We start from the raw sequence: 6433 nt of genomic DNA, 5'->3' as shown, positions 1-6433 counted from the left end.
CACCTCACAGCTGGATAAACACATCCTGTGGGGTGTGAGCAGTTGGCTCGTGGGTCGGGCACAGAGGGTGACAGTGACTGGGGTGACATCAGACTGTGACCTGTCACTGCTGGGGTTCCACGGGGCTCCATCTGGGCCCTGTGCTCTCCAACATCTCCAGCAATGACTTGGACACAGCACTGGAAGGGACACTGAGCAGGTTTGCAGATGACCCAAAACTGGGAGGAGCTGCTGAGCCCCTGGAAGGCAGGGAGGGCCTGCAGAGAGACCTGGACAGGTCCGAGGGCTGGGAATCACCAACCATGGGAAGTTCAACAAGGGGAAGGGCCGGATTCTGCCCCTGGGATGGGGTAACCCCGGATGGACGGACAGAGTGGGAATGAGAGGCTGGAAAGCAGAGCTGGGAAAGGGCCTTGGGGGTGCTGGTGGTGCCAGTTGTCCCTGAGTCAGCAGTGCCCTGGCAGCCAGGAGGGACATCCCTGTCCTGGGGCATCAGGGAGGGGATTGTCCCACTCTGCTCTGCCCTGGGGCGGCCTCACCTCAACATTGGGGCAGTTTGGGGGGACACAATGGAGGGAAGAGATTGAGCCATTGGAGAGTGTCCAAAGGAGGGACACAAGGATGGGGAAGGGCCTTGATTTGAAGGCGTGTGAGGACACTGAGGGCACTTGGTGTGTTCAGCTGGAGCAGAGGAGACTGAGGGGAGAGCTCAGTGCAGTTCCAACTGCCTGGGCAGGGGCAGAGGAGGGGCAGGGACTGAGCTCTGCTCTGGGGGGACCAGGGACAGCAGCCAGGGAATGGCTGGAGCTGTGTCAGGGCAGGCTCAGGTTGGATCTCAGGCAAAGCTTCTTCCCCCAGAGGCTGGTTGGGCACTGCCCAGGCTCCCCAGGGCAGTGGGCACAGCCGCAAGGCTGCCAGAGCTCCAGGAGGGTTTGGATGATGCTCTGGGGCACAGGGGGTGACTCTTGGGGCTGGGCCTGTGCAGGGCCAGGGGTTGGACTGGATGATCCTTGTGGGTCCCTTCCAGCTCAATATAATCTGTGATTCTTTAATTCTGAGAACCTGGGGCACCAGCCCCCACAGGATGGCCTTCCTCATAGCACATGGCCTTCATTAAGGGCAGCAAATTGAATGTTTAGATGTCTTTAGGAGTTTGGACAGGTTTTTATATGCAGTGTAGTCTTCTTTGCTCCAGATGCATCTTTCCTTCTGTACATCCGTTCTCTTCTCACCTCTCCCACCTCTTTGAATGCTTTTCTTATGAAGGAAGAACCTTCCCAAGCTTCAGGAAAACAATCATTCTAAGGGAACATTTTGATTTGTTGTAAAAACTCTAATAAAACATGTAGGATTTCTCCCCCCCCCCCCCCCCCCACCCCCCGGCTTCATAACAGAAGAACATGGTGGGTTTGGTTTTGGGGGTTTTTTTTGCTAATGTCAGGGTTGCCAGTCATGGTCTTTGCTCTCCGTTTGCTTTTTGAACAGAAGAATGCTCTGGCAACACCCAGACAACCTTGTTACACTTTCTTACCACCTGCAAACCCCTCCAAGGGCTGCTTTCTGCCCCACTGAGCACCCAGCCCTGCCTGCACCCGGGGCTGGGGTGGGTTGGGGGCTGTCCCAGGCTCGTGGGGGTCTCTGAAGTGCTCCCAGGTCCTGGAGCAGCTCTGGCCTGGCCTGGGACATGGGGTGATTGCTCTCTGCCAAAGCACTGCAAACCACTCTGCATATCAGAGACTGTTCAGGAAATAGAAAGTTGGTTCCAACCCAAGGTGCAGAGAGGAAGGAAATGTCTGGATTTGGAGAGAGGTGTCAGGCACTAAACACAACCAAACACCTCAGTCACTGCTTAGAACCATCGAGTCATGGAATGACAGGATGGTTTGGGTGGGAAGGGACTTTGAAGCCCATCCCATCCCACCCCCTGCCATGGGCAGGGACACCTCCCACCAGCCCAGGTTGCTCCAAGCCCTGTCCAACCTGGCCTTGGACACTTCCAGGGATCCAGGGGCAGCCACAGCTTCTCTGGGCAACCTGGGCCAGGGCCTCCCCATCCTCCTGGGGAAGGATTCCTTCCCAGTATCTGATCTAAACTCCTTCTTTGTCAATTTGAAGCCACTGACATTCTCCCACTTGAGAAGGATATTGTATTTTAATTGGTGTATTTTCTATTCCATCCAGGGGGTCAGATAGTTTTCACAGCCTGAGGGATGTTGGGCCCTGACTCTTCAGACACACCATTTTCCCTGGGAATTGTCTCCCCCATTAGCTCCCCCATTAGCTCTGCCTGGGGCAGAGCTCAGCATGTTCCAGCTGTGCTCTCAGGTACCCACAGGGAGTACACACATTTCCCTTGGGGTTTCTCACAGATACCCATCTCTGTACTTAATTGAAATGATTTATCAGCCTTGGTTTAAAGGCTGGTTGAAAGTAAAAGCCTTGGTTTAAAATAAAGAAGCCTCAGTTCACAAAGATGCCCCAGAAATCCAGTTTTCTGCTGGACAGCCCCGGGTAGGATTCCTCCTCCTGGATGAGTTGAGAAGCCCTTCACGACAGTGCCAGTGTCACTTTTCATGAAGAACAGGCTTTCAAGGGAGATTTTAAGCCCTCTCAGCTTATAAATATTTCATGGTCCTTTAACAGGTACTGTAACTCTGCAGCCACTTGTGCGCATCACGTTTGCCTCGGTGTGAATGAAAGCAGGAGCTGGCAGCTTGCAGGGAGCCAGGTCAGCAGTTTATCCTCGGTGCCTGCACCTCTTGGCCCCACTTCCATCCTCAGATGCCTGAGCTGAGCTTTCAGCATCTTTGCAATGAGGGAATTATGCTCCAATAAGAAGCACAGCAAACAAAGGCCTTACAAAAGTAAGGAAAAGAGAGGTTTAGTTGAGAGCAGAAGGAGTAGTTAATCTGTGCTTTGTCATGAATATTCAGAACCACTCCCTCAGTTTGCATTATGGAGTGTTGATGGTGGAAAAATAGGAACTTTGGGGTGGGGGGGTCATTTATTGATTTATTTTAAATAGCCTTGCCAGGATCTCACAAATGCTCACAAATGCTGGGGGGGCTCAGCCTGGAGCAAAGGAGGCTCAGGGGGGACCTTCTGGCTCTGCAACCCCCTGACAGGAGGGGGGAGCCGGGGGGGTCGGGCTCTGCTCCCAGGGAACAAGGGACAGGAGGAGAGGGAACGGCCTCCAGCTGTGCCAGGGGTGGGGGGTTGGTTGGATATTTGGGAGAAATTCTTCACTGACACAGTGGTTAAACACTGGAAGGAGCTGCCCAGGGCAGAGGTAGAATCACCATCCCTGGAAGTGTTCAAAAAAACCAAGTAGACTGAGCACCTGGGGACATGGTTCAGTGGGCCTCAGGGTATTTAATATTTGATGATCTTGGAGGTCTTTCCCAACCTTAATGATTCCATGATTCTATGACTGTGTTTGCTGCTGGAGTTCTGTGGTTCTCCACAGATGAGCTCTTCTGAAAGCAGTGAAATGTGCCTGCTGATCCCCTGCAATAACCAGGGGACATCCCCCACCCTCGGCTCCAGGGCAGGAAAAGAACTATTCTGGAAATATGCACTCGGGAAAAGCTGAAGAAGGACTTCAGTAGGAAAACCTGAAAGGAAAACTGAGCATAGGCTGTAAATCCCCACAGAGGGAAAAGATTTCTGAGAGCTGGGGCTTCCAGCCTGCCTAATGAAGGCAGTGCCAGATTCAGTCACCAAAGGTGGGAAGCAGAAAAAATCAGAACAGAAATAAGGTGCTGCCTGGGAGCTCAGAGGGAGATCAGTTAATGAAGTGAGAAATCATTTCTTGGTTGCCTGGAGCCCTTGAAGGAAGAGTCAGTCTTTGTGAAACGTGGTCATTCAACCAGACTGGATGAAATTCTGGTCACTGAACCAAATTCATCCTCCTTGATCACTGTGGTCCCTCAAGGTTTCTGCCACCAGGACATCTCCTGCAGGTTGTCTGTGGATGTCTTTGGGAGTCACTGGGCAGGGGGAGCTCATCTGTGCCTTGAACTTCTTCCTTTCCTGCTCTTTCCCCAGATGTGTCAGTCCTTGCATAGGCCTTGATGACTCAAAATAACCTTTAATGAACATCCCAGAGTGGTGGTTTGGCAGCTGGATCATCCAGGTGAAGCAGTTGAGATGTGCCTGCATCAGACTGCTCTGGTTTGTCCCCAGCCTGGCCTGGATTGAAGATTTATCACCTCTTTTCCCTTCATTTTCTTCCTTCCAAATCTGGTGACTGATACTGGTGGCAGAGCTCCAGAAATGTTTCCTGCTGTCCCAGCAGTGCTGGTCTGCTCGCACTGGGAGAGCTCTCGGACTGGCAGAGCCCTTAGGTCTGGCCTGAACTGGAATTATGGCCACTGATGAACTCTGAAATTTCCCAATTGAACAGCAGGATGTTGGGATTTGTTGGATGAAGACGAGTAACTCTAGAAGGACATATTCCCTGATGAAAAAATGGACATGGAAGAGAAGGAGCATTCCTGTTGGAATTGGTTCCTTCCAGTACTTAAAGGGTGCTCATAAAAAAGAAGAGTGACTTTTTACAGGGGCAAATAGTGATAGGACAAGGGGGAATGGTTTTAAACTAGCAGATGAGGGATTTAGATTAAATGTTAGGAAGAAATTCTCCCCTGTGAGGGTGGGGAGGCCCTGGCCCAGGTTGCCCAGAGAAGCTGTGGCTGCCCCTGGATCCCTGGAAGTGTCCCAGGCCAGGTTGGACAGGGCTTGGAGCAACCTGGGCTGGTGGGAGGTGTCCCTGCCCATGGCAGGGGGTGGAATGAGATGGGCTTTGAGGTCCCTCCCAACCCAAACCATTCCATGAATCTGTGTTTTGCAGCCTTTGGCGTTTTTTCCTACAAGTTGTCCCTGTCTTTAGGTTCTGATCAGGGAACTGCACTGTTGCTCCATGTGATGTTGGTCTCTTGCCTTTGCCTGGGGAGCAGATCCAGCAGCATGGATGAGTCCTGCACTGTGTTCAATGATTCAGCTGAGAGGGAGAGAGGCAAAAATGGAATAGGGCAGCTGGCTCAGCTGAGGCTGGAGACAACGAGGGTCACGTTTGTTTGCTGTGTTCTGGAAGGTGTTCTTTCTGAGTAACACCAGCTTGGTTTTTTAGAACTTGCAGGCTCAGCCTTCACCTGAACCTTTAAAACTACCTTAGAGTATGGAGGATGAATAAAGATGACAGGAATGAAAATGTCAATTCAGTTGTGCAGCAGCTGCAGAGGCTTTGGGCAACCTGTGCCAGGGCCTCCCGACCCTCACAGGGAAGGATTTCTTCCCGATATCCCATCTAACTCTGCCCTCTGGCAGTGGGAAGCCATTCCCCGTTGTCCTGTCCCTGCACCCCTTGTCCCGAGTCCTTCTCCAGCTCTCCTGGAGCCCCTTTAGGCACTGGAAGGGACTCTCAGGTCTCCCTGGAGCCTTCCGTTCTCCAGGGGAACCCCCCAGCTCTCCCAGCCTGGCTCCAGAGCTCCAACCCTCTCCTATGAGTCAGTGGTTGATGAGGAGGTCACAGCCATGCCTTCTTCCCCTTCATCTTGTTCTTGTTCTGCCCTTTGCCCTTGGAGAGTTCTACTTTTCTGGTGTTTGTTCTTTTAGGTTCAAATATTAACCAGGTAAAGCATTAGACAAAGAGGGAGAAGGGAGGGAGACCCTCTGAACACCCCACTGGTTCTGGGAACATTAATTCTGGGACTGTGCCTCTGTGTGAGAGTTAAATGTGGGTTTGGGCTCGGATCTGATCCTCAGATAGTCTGAGAAATTTGGGACAGTGAAGGTTAGGGAAGAAAGGATCATCTGTGCTCAGGAAGGCTCCCCAGGGAGAACGGAGTGTCCGGGAGGGAGCTTTACTTGGCCACCATAAAGAAGGAGAAAGGGAGTCAGTCCTCTGTGGGGAACATGCAAGGACACACAGTACCTGGGGACAGTCTGAACATGGACTAAACATGGCTTGGCAGAGCGAGAAGACACAAGAGAGGAAGAGTGATGCTCTGGCCCGTTTTACATGGTGACCCCTCCAGGGCTGAGCTTCCCTCTGAATATTTCTTACTGAGCTTTTTCTCTCTGTTAACCTGGAAAAAGTTAGGAAGTTTAAAATCCCTCTTGTCTTTACAGAGTGGAATAAAACTTTCCCTTCACTACACTTAGATGTGACCCCCTGAACCCAAATCCCCCCTCTCTCTGTGGGTCCAGCAGTGCCACAGTTTCTCCTCAGAGGTCCATGCTTGAGGTTTGAACTCTGTTAGCCAGGCCCTGCTCCTGTTCCACATGGCTTGTTTTCCCAGCAGTATAATTCACAGCTTCAGACACATTAAGTACCAGCTGGGCAGCTCATCTTGTTAGTGGGATTATAGCTGTAATAACATAGAACCCATGGTTAGGAGAAATCTACTGTCTAAATTAATAACAGAAAATT

General features: G+C 51.7%; 1 long non-coding RNA gene across 1 annotated transcript; it reads left to right on the top strand.

Annotated features, from left to right (window-relative positions):
* LOC135424338 (uncharacterized) lies at positions 1 to 4184 on the top strand. Its single transcript, XR_010435156.1, has 3 exons — positions 1 to 199; positions 2644 to 2728; positions 4048 to 4184. It is a non-coding gene; the product is annotated as an uncharacterized LOC135424338 (long non-coding RNA).
* The last annotated feature ends 2249 nt before the right edge of the window (positions 4185 to 6433 follow it).

This window comes from Pseudopipra pipra, chromosome 18 (genome assembly GCF_036250125.1).
Source record: "Pseudopipra pipra isolate bDixPip1 chromosome 18, bDixPip1.hap1, whole genome shotgun sequence".
NCBI classification, from domain to species: Eukaryota; Metazoa; Chordata; class Aves; order Passeriformes; family Pipridae; genus Pseudopipra; species Pseudopipra pipra.
The sequence above is the reverse complement of the archived record's forward strand: the minus strand, read 5'-3'. Positions and strand labels throughout refer to the sequence as shown.